Here is a 15,468-nt window from a genome sequence, read left to right as displayed (position 1 = left end):
ATGCTCTATGGGCCCCAAAATGCAGAAGATCCAAATAATTTTACACAAGGGAAGTAAAGCAGTTTTGGCTTGATGCGCCACTGAGCAGTTTCCTGAGGAATGATGGCGTCTGCCTCCATCGCTATATCCAGATTTTCATCGTCAGATCCATTTTACAACCTCAGAGCTGCTAGCATGGTTAGCATGATCATTTCGACTTTGGATTAAGGAAATATTGCTTCACTTTAAACACACAGAAATGTCTTCTGCTAGTCCAACTGCCAAAATCTGAAGGAGAGATGAGGTGAGTATATACAAATGTAGGCAAAGGAGACCTGCAGGCAGTACCCAGGGCTGAAAAAGTACTGCCACCTTATCTGTGTGTTTTAAAAAGCACATGCTTTTGTTCCTCAACACGATCCATTTAAAACTGACAAATACATGAAGAAGTAGGCCTTACAGCAACATTATAAGTGTGAATGCCTTGAAACTGGACTCAGGTACAATACTTATTATTTCCATCAAGGTATGTATGCTTGTGTCAGTAGGAAAAGCAAACAGATGTGATCATTTGTCTAAGACACTGAACTAAGGTATGTGCATTAGTTCAGAATAGGGCCTGCAGTCCTGCTGTGTGGATGGAGCTACAAGCCAGAGAGACATACCAACCCAGTGTGAGCAGAGAGAGAGAGAGAGAGAGAGAGAGAGAGAGAGAGAGAGAGAGAGAGAGAGAGAGAGAGAGAGAGAGAGAGAAAGAACGGAATGTGGTTAAGAGTCTGTTTGGTCACGCTTCATAACCGACAGCTTTAAATAAACAAACCATTGGTACCTTCATCCAGTGTGCTGCCTGATCCTCCAAACATGCTGTGGTTTGCTGTTGGTAACCTCCTATTTTTCCTATTTTTTTCTTTCTTAGTTCAAAGCACTATACAACAACCTACACACAGGTGATTCATGTTTTTTTCTTTTTTTAACCAATTGTTTCTTAATCGTTTATAACAAGACATTCTGAAAAGCAACCCCAAACCTGCAAACTAACTTTGGACAAGGACTTTTAACTAACTGATTATTTTTATTATATGATTCAATTTAACAATTAATGAATGAATACTTTTGGAATTAAATGTCCAAGGAAGTTCATGTTGAAAATATAGTCATCAAATAAGCTGTGTTGAACATGACCTCAAGATTCTACCTACTAAATGATTAGTTCCTTGTAACCACTGTTTTAACAATGCAATTGTGTCCGTCACCAGGCTCAAAAATGAAACCAGGGAGCCAGCCCGGCACCATTTTTGTCACATCTCCATTACAGACTAAATTAAGGAACAATCTCACATTTTGTCCAATATTTTTAGTCTCAGGGAATTGGAATCTAATAAATGATACCACATTTATAGAGTGGTAAGAAGACTGCAACGTTCCTTACATTAATACACAAGCTAAAGAATAATGCCATACTTCCATCAGATTATCTATATCCTACTGTTTGAGGTTTGACTGGTGCTGTTTCTTATCGAGTCATCTTGTTGTGCCCTCCTCTTCTGCAATGGTTAAATGGCACCCAACAGAAAAAAGTGCCACCAGATGTTTATCTTGATGTGCCCAATGCCTCACTTTTTCACAAGATGAATACATGTAAATGAACATTGATTGGAATTTTCAGTTAACATTTCTGTAATATTTGGATTAGATTTTGATTTCTGCCTGTAAATATGGCTTTTCTAGAGAGGTCAATGCATGAATCAGCCTGACTCAACCTCTGTTACATCTAGTTAATATATTGAAAAGCGATGCTAATGCCATCACAGGCCTACATATTGAAAAAGGTTTCCATTTAAACTGACCTCAGACTGAGAAACAACATCAGCATCAGAACATAAGAGTCTTTTTTTTCTCAAATTTGAAGCAAAAATGCCTTTAAATACAGAGACACCCTGTCAAAAATAAAAACAGATATTCACAGTGAATATAGGTCACTTCAATTCATAATGAATGGATGGTCTCAGTGAAAGTTTTGACTGATCTTGGTGAGCTGTGATCGTGTCAGCCCAAATGTATTTTTCCCCTCATTTCCAGCAGATCTCAAGCAGTGAATCTCATTTCCACATCTCGGCCCTCAATCCTTTATGTTCCCCTTCATTTCGCAAAGATGACAGAATAAAGAAAATAATATACTGTAGCTGGCATCGTCCTTCTTGTGTGTCAGACGTGGAGTCCTCGCTGTGTGTGGTTGGGATACCTCAGTCAGGCCGAGCAGCATTCCCCCCTACACCGCAGGATCAGATCAGATTCTCTCAGATAACATCAGAGTGGATGGTGAACACAGCCTGTTTGGCTTCTCCTGCAAACAGAGGATCAGGTTTACAAGGGGACGTACCGTCACACGTCTCCCTCGACAGGTTTGTTTGGTCAGTGTGGCGCCCTGCTTACGAAGACACGGGGTTGGATAGCATGAACACGCATCACACCCAGACACGGGCAGGCGGCCACACAACACAAGTACACAAACTCTGTGGCAACAATTAAAGAAAGAGATGAAAAAACCACAATGCTGTCTTTGATGAAAACATTTCCTGGTTGTCACAGTAACCGCCATGGCCAGCCAAACCACACATTTCATCGTCTATCCTGTAAAGATGACAGCTATTTGTCTTGTCCCTCGTTCAACAGCAAAATGATATGGTATCAAATCTGGTCCACACGGATACATAAAAGGCGCAGAAACCTCAGCTGAGCTGCTACGAAGCACACACACTGATGTCGGGTGGAAAATCGGTTTCTGATGATCTGTTAAATACTTTTCCATAGATTATGACGGAGCACACGATTAGCCGGATACACAGGTAGCAGGGCAACGTGGAGTGCTATCAGAAAGCATGAATTCAGAAAATCGAAAGATGAATTAGCCTAATTACACTTCTGTACCGGGGACTCCTTACAAAAGCCAAATCCGAGCATGTGTTTTCTCTTTCACTGCAATCTCTTCTCAGCTCTGGGGAAATGCTCATGCCAGAGTTCACCTTTGTGCAACAGCTGGCCAACACAAACGCGGTTGATGCTCTGGTGGGGAATTGAGAAGTCATTAGTTAATTAAGGGGGTGTGTCAATTGTAGCATCACTGTGATACGATGTTTACAAGGCTCAGTATTAATGAGAAATCACATTTGCTCACACTTTTGGAAAGGGGGTCTTTGCCCAGACTTTCAGTTTTTTGCTCACTTCTCTGTTTTTAAATTTGGGGATTTTAAATTGTGCTTCAAGTGCTTCAAGGGCAGAAAACTCACTGAACTTCAGCTCAACCAAGGATATTCTCTCACAATCTAACACTCTGTGTCCTGCCTCAGTTAAACACATAGGTATTATCTTTGGGTACGATAAGTACCTTGACTTATCACACTGATTTATTAATTGATTTCAGATATAGTTTGCTGTGTGGGATCAGTACTTTTTTTGGGTATAAATGGAATGTGTGCCAATGGGACACAGTTTTAAAAAAACCCACATTTTGTCACCTTCTTGCACTCAAACATTACAAAACTTTGACACTGTAAAAGGGCAATAGGTAAAATATGGCCAGAATTTTAGTTTAGAACATTATATGATGAACTAAACTTATCAAGAGAATATGAAGAAACAACAGAGTTTACATTATGTATATGTAGATATTCTTGTCATCCAAGGAGTCATAGTCCTTGTTTGAACCCCAGTAAATCGCCTCTGTACTGTAACCCCTGCCTTCAAACTGGGATCTGTCAGTCTCCAATGCATGGTTCTGTCCCAGGTTGCTGTCCAGCCATGTTCACTGGGAGCACAGTTGAGCTGGGACCTGTTGAACCCACCTAGCTTCACAGCTAACCAAGCTTCTTGCTAACAGCAGCAAGTCTCTACAGCCAGTGAAACCTATGATAGTGAAAAACAGTAAATATTAATGATGACACTATGATTTAGCAGCTGCCTCCAACAACCCGCCATTTCTCACTAATTAAATAGCCTTTAAATAAAAGAAATAGCTATGTGGATAAAGATGCAAAGTTATTAGGGAAAAGAACATGACAGTGATTATTTTATTGAGATTAATATATCACATTGGCTCTAGTATTGAAGTGCTATACATATGAAAAGCTGTCTGATGTTTATAATCTTTTGAGTCCAGAGCTCAATATGTTTTCACACGTTTTACTGTAGCATAAGCTTTGGACACAAATCAGTCAACATTAACAGTGTAAAGCTGACACTAAACAGGGCTTTCTGACATGTGTTTAGCATTTGGGCTTTATGTAGTTTTTCATCTCAGCCCTGAGTAAAATGTGTTTTTTCCCACCTCAGTTATAAAAGAGGTAGCTTGCATCATTGCACAGAAGTAGTGACACCATGGGGACCAAGGAATTATGAAAACAACTGACCGTTCACACCTTCGTACACCATACACAACACACTTGCGTCATCCATTCATTAATGAAATGCAGTAGCAGCAGCATTTGGAACGGAGACACACTCCGCTGTTCAAGCCCCATGTCATGCAGGTGAAAATTTGCCAGTAAAAGATATGAGCTCTCATTAAGTTTAACAGGGCAACAACCCCCTACCCAGGGTCCCGCCCCCGCAACAGCCAGGGTGGGATTTTACTGGCTCGTTAACGTGACAGACAGCTCAACGTGGTCAGTGTGTTTGTCCGCTGCGCTGCAACAGCCTCTATACTTTATAAAGAGAATGACGACAGTGGCTTAGTAGTGCCAGTGGGTTACTGGCTACAGATATTACAGCATGCAGGTTTGTGCCAGCTTGTTGGCTATAACCTATGTGGTCATTAGACAGGCATAGCTCACTCTCTCCCCTCTATCATCCACCATGCTTGTTAACTACTGACGAAAAAGAAACCAGTAGGCCATCACATACGCAAACAGCTGGTGAAGTTGCATTCAATGCATGATGCCACCCTGTCATCTGTTCCACCACCACAATCACTTCAACTAAATATTTATGCCATTTGTGCTGCTGCTCTCTTATTCGCATCTGTGTCTGAAAAGAAGGCCATTTTGAACATACTGATGATCCCAACACACACACACACACACACGTGTGTGTCATGTGTCTCGTATCATACCTCAAAGTATGACATTAAGTTATTTTTTGGATTCATGTCCTACCATCTGGGATAAATCTTGCAACCGTAGTTTTAACTTCAACATGGAAACAAATTCATATAATCCTTTTTCATTACATAAAGCTCTGTTTTTGATTTTCTGATAACATGGCCTTGTGTGATGTGTAGCAAAATAGTCAGGCCCCAAATGTAACACACTCAGGACGCAGGCAGGTTTAAGAAAAAAAAAAAAAAAGCGAGCTTTTGATAATAAACCAGAAAGTGGGAAAAAAATCAAAATACGGAGAAGAAACACAAAAGCCTAAAGTAAGTACAAACCAAGAAAAGCAAAGTACAAATCAAAAGGGCAAAGTACAAACTGGGAAAGACACAAGGAATAAAAGCCAAACACAATTGAAATAGAGGCATGAACTAGGTGCCAAATGGCAGGTTTACACTAACAGTATACATCTGCTAAGTCAGACAAGTTCACAAATGACTGCTAAAACATGCACGAGAATCTGACATGTTTATTTTTGCATTCCTCGCTGTACAATTGATTTACAGCAACTTTATGAATATTGTATTTTTTAGGACATCCTTGGCAGAACGCTTCTTCGTCCTCTACACGGGCTGAGTATAAGCAGTGTTGTGAAAAAATGAATTTACAGGCTACATTAAAGCTGGTGCAAAGATCTTTCATTTGTTGTTGATTCTGGCGGCCCCTGTGGACGGAAACGGTATAAGCAGCACTGTTGGCAGGATGCATGTGGATGAGGTTAGTAGCTATTTGTGGCTATGGAAGATTAATTACCGTAAAATGATGATGGTGGCACAAAATAAACTCGCTTTTGCTGACGAATACACTTTCCTGATTTTCTCAACCATATCTGATCTCATTCCTTGATGTCCAAACCATACAGCATGTCTTGACATTGGTAATTTCACAGTCAGTGTTGACAGGACTGCACTGAGTGTAAAATCCAAAAGGTTACATACATAGCTGTTAATCATATTTTGAAATGCCAAAAAATTGGGCCAAATGGTGTCAACATAAAGGGATGTGCCTATTTCCTTCCTGGTGTGACCTTGGATGACTGTCAGTGTCTGCTGCAATGTTTCACAGAAGGAAACAAGGACTTTTGTTTTGTTCCTGTAAAAACTGCTACTCGGATAACCAAATGTCACAGGTGTCATCATTGATCATGACTGAAATTAATGTGGCCTGTCAGTCAACAAAAAAGGTTTAATGTGGCCCTTAGGGGCCACAATGGTTATTACACAACTACGGTTTGCATTGATGGTGGCATTAGAGCAAAAAGGTCATGCATGACTGAACTGATAGGGGTATAACATGTTCAGAGCATGAATGTAAACAGCAAATATCATGTAATTCTTCTTGTTAAGTTTGAGTCTTAAGTTCAGACTCACTGTCTTAATTTAGTGTCCAACATTGTCACTGGTAAATTTACTGAAGAAATTAAGGGTGTCAACAGCCCAAATGCTCATAGCACATTTTGTGGCAGTATAAAGTTGCCAAGACATCTTTCTCCGAATCAAAGTGTTGGACGGATGAGCGGACTGACAGACCAACCTACCAATCCACTGAGAGGTTTAACCATCAGGGGAGAATGGGAAACATTGGGAGTGATGAAAGGCCAGTATGTGACTCAAAGGCCAAGTGTATTTTTTGCCAGCATGATTCAGCAGGTTGTTACTGGCCAGGTGAAACTCTCACCGACAGATCCTTTCTCAGGAAAGACCATTCTGACATGTCACGGTCTGATTAATGATGGCTGAATTCCATTTAGCAGCTTAAGTTCCAGGTTCCTCGTATTGTGCACGCTGGCTTCATTTCCCTCATTGCTTTATTTTGCTTGAGAATGGAGACGTCGTTAATGAATATCAGTGTTTTTGCTTCTATGTCTGCTGTGACAAACGCCCATTGGATGATGCCTTGCATGGGAACAAAAAAGCTAAAACGATTTTCATGCATGTGAAGTCACCATCCTCCCTCGTGGACCAGTTAAAAGAAAATCTGGAAATCTGTCGTAGGAGATCACATTCATCACTGAATCAGGGCTTGTGGGTAGAGTAACAAATGCGTATGATGATTTATCACGAGATGCTTTGTTTTCTTTTGTGATTGTTAGTTTGCTTGTGGCAGCAAAACGTTACCCGCGGAAACACTGGATCCCTTCCCTGCGCCTGCAGGCCATTACAGCGATTACTGCAAAACAGCCTCAACTTGGTTGGAGCGTGCAGAGAATCTCCCCACAACATGATGTGATTATCATTATATTCTCTGCCCCTCCAACATTTAACCCAATTTGGTGTCGATACCAGCATACCTGATATTTACTATACAAATGTTTTAAATCCCCTAACTGCCGCTTCTCGAGTGATGTCTCGTAATTATCTCCAATATGTCTGGTAAAGTCATAGTGTTAAATTGCATAAACATTGATCTTGATTGATCTTTTGACGAGAAGTGCTTTGTCTTTGTCCTGTATGTCTGCACCGGTCTTCAGATGTAAGTATGTTCTGTACAGACGGGAGTCAGGACAGCATCCAGCCAAAAATACAATCAAAAGTCTGGCTCAGACGGAGCCTGGGGACAGATTTATACAGAGGAGATCTGGATGATTACACGCCATGAAAGTTCTCTGTGATTGAGATTGGAAAAAGCCTTTCACACCAGCCAATAAATCAGCTATAGGATACAGTAGCCAATATTGGAAATCACATAACATAAATGTAATCTTTTATTTTATGACACAAGCGAGCAGGGATGTGCGGCAGTACTCATCGTGAGATACAACATGCTGCCATATATTCACGGAACTAATGCTGCAGCCTTTCCAAGAAGAACAACTTCTAACAACACATATTCTCTTCTTCCTGTGAATGTCTGGCTAAATATAAACGCTATGCCAGCGTATCTATTTTTTTTTTATTTTTTCCAGTACCTGCGATGAAGGTGGGTGCTTGGAAATGCATGATCCAAAAATTGATAGAATAGAAAATGGCCGCGGAAAGTTGGTCCATCATGTTAATTAGACTCAAATGTTAATGGGACTCAAACACAGGCCTCCTTGCATGGAAGAAAGCTATAAACATATGAATCTATTGCCCTACCTGACCTCCACATCTTTATGTCTGATTTGATACAGGGAGAGCGCACAACTTCTAACCTTGGCACCGAACTGGCTTTGGATCTATATCATGAGTTGCAGTGTGGTTGAATATGAACTTAAACCCGAGGGCACCATCTGAATAGCTCCAATGATCGTTTCCATGTAAGACAGCTAATGTGTCTTTTGTGGATTGTGTTTATTTTGTTTATTTTTTTTTTGCAACTCTCCCACAGCACAGTTCAAAATCATCTAGCGTAGATAAATGTATAGACAATCAGGTACAGTTAGCTGCTTTGAAACAAAGCATCCATGAAGTTGCATTTATCCAAATCTGTTTTTCCATCGTATGACGACGTTACTATACGTCCACTGATTACAAACAAGCTGTTATCGGACCTGCTTCGCATGACCTCGAGTTATTATTACATGCTTCCCTACAATTTATGCAAACAGTGCCGCGTGGTGCCAACATAAACAAGGCTCTGTATAATTTCACAGTGTTTGCCGTCTTTATTTCGCGCCGGTGGAGAGTGGCCGCCTGAATGGACAGTATACATTCTCTGATTAAATCCTTACATGGGCGCTTTGCTTTACTTTCAATATTTGATCAGATGCGCTAATTCGTGATTCAGGCGCTGACAAATCCGTCGGGTGCCTGCCCTGAGGAGGAGGCCGATTTTCTGAGGCCAGCTGGCAAGTAGCTAACCAGCAGCAGCAGCAGTAAAGAGATGATTCGAGAGCATTGACCTGACTGGCTCACCTGTGTGTGTTGTGTGCACACACTTGTGAACTTGTGTAAGTGGCGCCGCTTCTTGCTATCTCTCTTTACGTGGGAAGCCTCCTGATATTCTCGCCGAGGGTGTGTGCGCGTGTGTGTGTCCGATTGCATCCCTCTAAGATTAGCTGCTCGGTTGCTTTCATCTCTCATTATCACAAACACACACACACACACACACACACACACACACACACACACACACACACTTGTGCCAAAAGAAATGGAGATATGAAGCCAAGTAAAAGAGAGAAAACACCCAGTAGGTGCTGAGCCCCTCATCTCGTACGGTGAGGGGATACTGCACGGCACAAAACACACCCTTTCGGTGCGCCCAAACACATTCTGTGCACGTAAAGTAAACAGGGCAATGTGTGTTTAATAGCCCATCATACCGTGTGCCACATCCCCTCACGCTCTGGCACACAGCTCGCATCCCCCGGTCTCTTTACAGGGCACCCTACGGCCACTGTCATGAGCCGAGGGCAGTTTACGATGCATGGGAAAAACGCAGCCTTGGCACCACACCCAACAGCTCAGTTGCTACTGGGAAATGGTGGCACACACTGAAAGTGCACAGGGAAGAGATCGCCAAGCTCCTGGCATCCTCGTCTAACTAAACGTTTACTAACTAAAACGGAGAGTGTTTTAAGTGTCTCATTGTAAGGAGGACAGAAAAGCATCAGGGTGAAGGGTGGCTGAACAGTAACCACGGCTCACGTTTGGTAAAGGCAATTATTTAGAGATTTAACGTTCACCAACTGTAGCTGCTAAAACAAACATTCCTCTTCCCGAGCTCTTTTCCGTGGAAGTGGTGTCCCGCCTGCTCCTCCACCCAGAGCTATTGTCAGGTCGCAGTCAGGCATTGGGACGGTGTACACAGGGGATGCAGTGCGTGATGGAGATTCATTGGTGTGTGTGTGTGGTAAATGGCAGACAGACGGATGTGTTGTGCACACACATACATCCCTCCGTTAAAGCATTGCACAGTTTTTTAAACAGTCACATGGGTGCAGACAGCCGGGTGGATCGGCTATAGATAAATAGAGCTGATCCAACTTAAACAATCAGATAGAACATAAGGTTGATTTTTCCCATGTGTCTCTATCTCAGGGTTTCTAAAAATGTTTATGTTCTTGGGATTATTTCCCCTTTGCTACTGGAGATGCAGGATAATAAAGTCATGTTATCAGTACTGGATGATAAAGGCTTTAAAATGAAGCATTGACATCACCCTGAAAAGACCACGACCGGCCGATAAGATGATGCTTTTATTATTCGCATATGACACAGAACTTGGACCAAACAGTTTTCATGTATTGCTCAGGAAATGTTGCACATTTTGAAAAGCACTGTACATCTCTATATTGCAGTGGGCCGTGTTGAGAATGGTCAGAACATAACTCCATTTCGGGAGGTATCTATTTTTTTTTTTTTCCTGCAAGACGCTCAGAAATCTGCATTGCAATTGGCCAAATCAAGCCTCAAAATAACAGACGTTGGCAAAAAAAAAAAAAAATAAAAAATAAAATCCAACATCAAGCATCCTTATTTCAAATCATTTATGCACAGTTTCATCTTCCTCACTAATTTCCCCCCTCCCCCTGATTCTCTCCGAGCACAGACTTTGTAAAGTGTCAGTGCTTATATGTCAGTGTCAGGGTTCAAGCGGAAGCCGGTTGACTGGAGTACGTGATGCTTTTGGAAAAAGTGTTTCAAATGATGTATTTTTGACTTTTTTTTTTTTACAATACTGATATCATCTACAAAACAAACCCGATCCGCTGTTGACACATTTATCAGTTTCCTACATCTGCTCATAAAAGGCCTGCTGACTCATACGTCCCTTGCTGCCTCGTGTAGCTCATCCTCACCACCACTACGAGCCCAGCGTGAGGGTTGACCGACCGGGTTAGGTGATGTCATCGGCCGTTCATCTTAAAAATAAGTCTGTGATTATTCACCGGGCTTTGTTGCTCTGCAGGCTTTTATTTTATTTTTTTTATGGTTTCTGTTCCGATGACCCTGATGTAACCGTTTCCTGTTCGGATGCTCGCTGATGATATCATAGTCTGAGAGTTTCAAAAAGGGCTGATAAGCATTTTGAGGTAAGGAGGTAAACATGTGTTTACGTGCGGGTCGGGGGTGAAGGGCGATGCTGGCGTGAGAACGAAAGGCAACGCCGGGTTTGTTTTTTTTTGTTTTTTTTTTCGCTGTGTGGTGTTAAGCAGGGCAGAGTAATTGGGGTGGAAACGTGTCGGCCGTGAACAAAGAGGAAATGTTCAGAAGCATTTGGAGGGGAGCGCAGCTGAGAAAAGCTAATGGGCCACACACACACACACATAGCTGTTCACATCACTGCTTAGAACTGTGGGAAGTGGCATGGAGCGCTGTGGCAGGTAGGGTCCTCTCACCTGTGGAGCACGCTGCCTGTTTCAGTCGTCGGTGATGGCTTGTTGCTGAGTTGCTGAGCTGCTGCTCACTCTTGTGTGTGTCCACATAGCAGCGCGGCTCCTGCCAGCCTTATCTTTTTACAAGGAGTTTGCTTTTGTAATCATCAATAAATATGATGACGTGTTTGTCCTTTATCCCCAAAAATGGAGGGAGAGAAAGAAAAAGGGAGTGCACAAGAAGGAGAAAAAAAATCTGTCCTTCAACTTTTGTGTTTATTTCCATCATGTCTGCGACATTTTCTACAGACGCCAGTGATACAACTGTCAACAGGTCCGCTTTTGTCTATTTTTGCCGAGAACTGTGCACGTGTGGCAGGAAGACTCGGAATCTCCAGGTGACACACCGCTGCAGCCTTGTTTGAGGCGCATGTTAGCCGCACTTCTCACAACGACAGCCTGTCTGCTCTAACTCGATATAAACAGGAGGACATTCCGCCATTCGCAGGCCGTGTGTTCAGCCCATAAGTCACATTGATCCAATCAGTCTGGCTCCTTTAATCAGCCATTTGCTAGACCTGTTTAAAACCCCCAGATTACTAGTCTATTGAGTAGCATGGAACTGAGCTGGGCACACACCACTATCATTGTAAATACACATTTGTAAGCTAAACAGGTGCAGCAACAGTAACAAGAAGATAAGCTGTCGAAAAGTAACTGCCCCCCCCGTTAAGTTGTTTTCCCTTTCTTTCGCCTGTCATTCAAGGAGTTTGTTCACACTACAAAATTAACCACACCATTTTTCCATCGGCCAGCGATGGCCCCGAAGTTTCCTTACACTGCAGTCTAGGTGAGGTGAGGCGAGACAGCTGTTGACAGGTTAAGTATTTCATTAGGAAAGCTGTTGACAGCCGTGCACACACTGACTATGTGTTTACAGTGGTTCTATTTCCTCGTCCTGCATATCTGTGTGACATCTGATGACACTGACACTGACAATCATCACAGATAAGCTCTGCAGCAACAGATAGGCTGATCGCGGAATAGACTACCTCGACTCGTTTAGACGGCGCATTACATACCTGTGGTGAGCTCCAGACCGACGGGCTACAGGGGACAAATAAATGAGACATTTTAACGCTGTTAATTCACCTCAGAGCAGAAGCAGATCAGGTTACACTCTAACATCGAGGCACCGATGGCACTTTTTCAAGTGACGCATGCTCCATTACAAATGGATAAAGCTGTGTTAGGAGAAGGAAAACAAGCATCTCAGATTAAACAAGAAACAGTCTGATGCGCTGGAAAGCCAGGAGGTCTGTGGATGGGGAAATGTGGTCAGGATGTGAACTTCTTGAGAAAAGTGTGTTTATCTGTTACAGTTACTGTAAAACAAAAAAAAAAAAAACTTAGTCATATGAGGATGACATTTTGAAACTAAAGTCGGCATACAATTTCTCTCAAAAGCACATACATGCATACAAATACATATATTAACTCCTTGTGCTTAAAACACAGCAGTTTACAGCATTATGTTCAGAGCTCCGGCAACTTTCACATTTACACACACTATCACTGGCTTACTATTTAAGAACAGATCAGAATGCCTTACTCTTATTTCACTTTCTGTAGTAGGCGCCCAGGTTCCGTGAATTTAATGACTTCTTTCACGTGTCACTCTCAGGATTGGAGCAAAATTAATTATTATTTTGAATCCTTCATATCTGAAGGGCATATTTACCTAGCAGAAAACAACAGCAGAAAGTAATTCATAACATTATTTTCATTCTTATTTACTTTTTTTTTTACCAAAACATCTGGCAGGTCAAATTAAACATTATGGAGGGCCAATTTTGGCCCACTGGCTCAACTTTAAGGTGCTATACGTAAGAATTTTATAAAACATTTTAAAAAGGAACAAAAATCATCACAGTTTTGACGTTATGACATATGTGAATTGTATAGAGATATTTCCTTAAGTTTGCTTGCTAACCAGCTAGCTGAGTCCATTCTAGTCTAACATTCCTGTGCTAGTGGTGTAAACACCAACACTCCCCTGGTGCTCCAAGCTACCAGTCCAGACCACTAGCTGCTCAGCTAACCAAGCTAACTAGGTAACACTAAGCAGTGATATGCTGTATGAATAAATAGGTGGCCAATTCCTACATACTGCACCTTTAGGTGCAAACCTTCTATGGTTTTACATGTGTTGAGATGATGCTTTTACTTGGGTCAGAACGGTTATCGCCGTTGACGAAGCACATGCACGGATTAAGATTCCATAGCCTTAAAGAAACACTTTTCAGGTGACTCACACGATTGGAGAAGATTTTAGCATACATAGCTGCTAGCTGGCGTGTGCATACTACGGCCCTGCAAGAACAGGCAAAAGTGTTGTTAAATAACTGTTCATGTTGCATGCACATCCAAACCTTTTACAAGTTGTTTACTTTTCAAGGGAATTCAGCCCAGTTTTAACCGCATATCAAAACATCTCCTGACCTGCGGAGCACCAGATCAGTGCTTGCTGAGTTCACAATGACAAACGACTTCCAGCATTTCTCATGCTTCATAACACAGAACATGACATGTGCATTTCAGAGATTGTCCTCATTTCACAAATATGTGTCATTTGGAAAGACGCAATGCGAAACACTGAAAAGCCCCTATTTCAGTTAGCGGGTAAGCTAACGGCCCGTGACATCCCAACTTCGACACAGACTGGAAGTGAGTCACGTAGGCAGAGCAGTCAGATCATTAACCCCGCGTAGAAACCTGTGTGTGGAGAGCTAGGATACAGATACAACAAACATTAACTAATGATGTCATTCCCCTGCTTTTTTTTCTTTTTATAATGAGAGGAGACAGAAAATGATTAGCCTCTTTAAGCTCGCGCTCGTTTGTACACACTGCAGTGGCAGCAGCTGACCTTTCCAGCAGAGGACATTTTGACTTGTCATGGCAGGAACAGCCCAGGTGTGACTGATAGCATGAGTAATGGCTGCATTCCGGTCAGGTGTAACAGTTTCTGACATTACGCATGCTCGCCCGCTCACTGGGAGACTTCCATGAAACTAGTCATCGTTAATGTTATCAGTTACATCTGTGCTGTTTCTGCTTAGACAAACATGTCATTTTAAGATGTGTTGCAATGCCGACGTGTGGGCAGGGCTCGCTGTAACCAAAATGTGTAACTTGTAAACACGTCCTCATGGGAACCGGGCGAACATGCAGCAGTACTTCACCAAGCCTTCAGTTGAAAAGTTGGAATAACAATAAGCGCTGGCCCGACTCTTCATCCCCCCGCCAGAAAGCTCCCATCACTCTTGACCACAGCTGGATGACCTCCGAGTAACCTCGGAGGTAGAGGTCAAAATCCCGGGGTCAAGTCTTACATTAACGCTCCTCTCGACAAGCACTTACATGCACAGAAATACTCCCTCATATGCACACACACACACACACACACATACACTGTGGAGGGTCCTGGTGAACTGTGATCCCAAACAGCATCCACTGAACCTCGTCCACTCCCTTGAGATATTTACCCCACATGTCTTTGTTGCTGTTGTCTCGCCATCTGAAACATTATACCCTTAAATGATGTCGCGTGCTTGTTTATGTCTTTTTCCATTCGTGCCCTTCTGTGACCTCTCCACTTTCATTCTCTCTGTAAACAATGTGTTTTAACCCCTGCGAGGAACATAAACTCATAGACACACGCAGCTTTTCATTGGATGTTTCTGTGTACTGAACCACACAACATTTAAAGTATGACAACTTTTACTCACATGCGTATTATTTAAATTTTGCATATACCATTTACAGGTTAAGTTTAAAAAAGAGTGTGTGAAAAACCCGCCTAGCCACGAGATCAATTAGTGAGGGTTTCCTAAATGTAACCAAGTGCTCTTGGTGGCCAAATCCAACAAAGAAATTAAGGTACCTTTATTTTTGAAAATGTAACCTGCACATAGCATGTTTGTTAACTTGTCCACACAAGAGAATTCTGTCTTCGCTGTAGCAGTCGGCTGAGCACATACGTCTGAAGTGGGTGCACAAGCTTGACAGTGTATTCAGGGTGTAAATATTGTCTTTTCA

General features: G+C 42.2%; 1 long non-coding RNA gene across 1 annotated transcript in view; it reads right to left on the bottom strand.

The window, feature by feature from the left end:
- Positions 1–1,748: 1,748 nt before the first annotated feature.
- The window catches only part of LOC119009891, a 114,073-nt gene continuing 100,353 nt past the window's right edge, over positions 1,749–15,468 (bottom strand). The window contains exon 4 of the long non-coding RNA XR_005071839.1: positions 1,749–2,323. This is a non-coding gene — a long non-coding RNA (uncharacterized LOC119009891). The remainder of the gene's footprint in view (positions 2,324–15,468) is intronic.

This window comes from Acanthopagrus latus, chromosome 20 (assembly GCF_904848185.1).
Source record: "Acanthopagrus latus isolate v.2019 chromosome 20, fAcaLat1.1, whole genome shotgun sequence".
Lineage (NCBI taxonomy): Eukaryota > Metazoa > Chordata > Actinopteri > Spariformes > Sparidae > Acanthopagrus > Acanthopagrus latus.
Note: the sequence above shows the minus strand (reverse complement) of the source record. Positions and strands in the feature narration are given on the sequence as shown.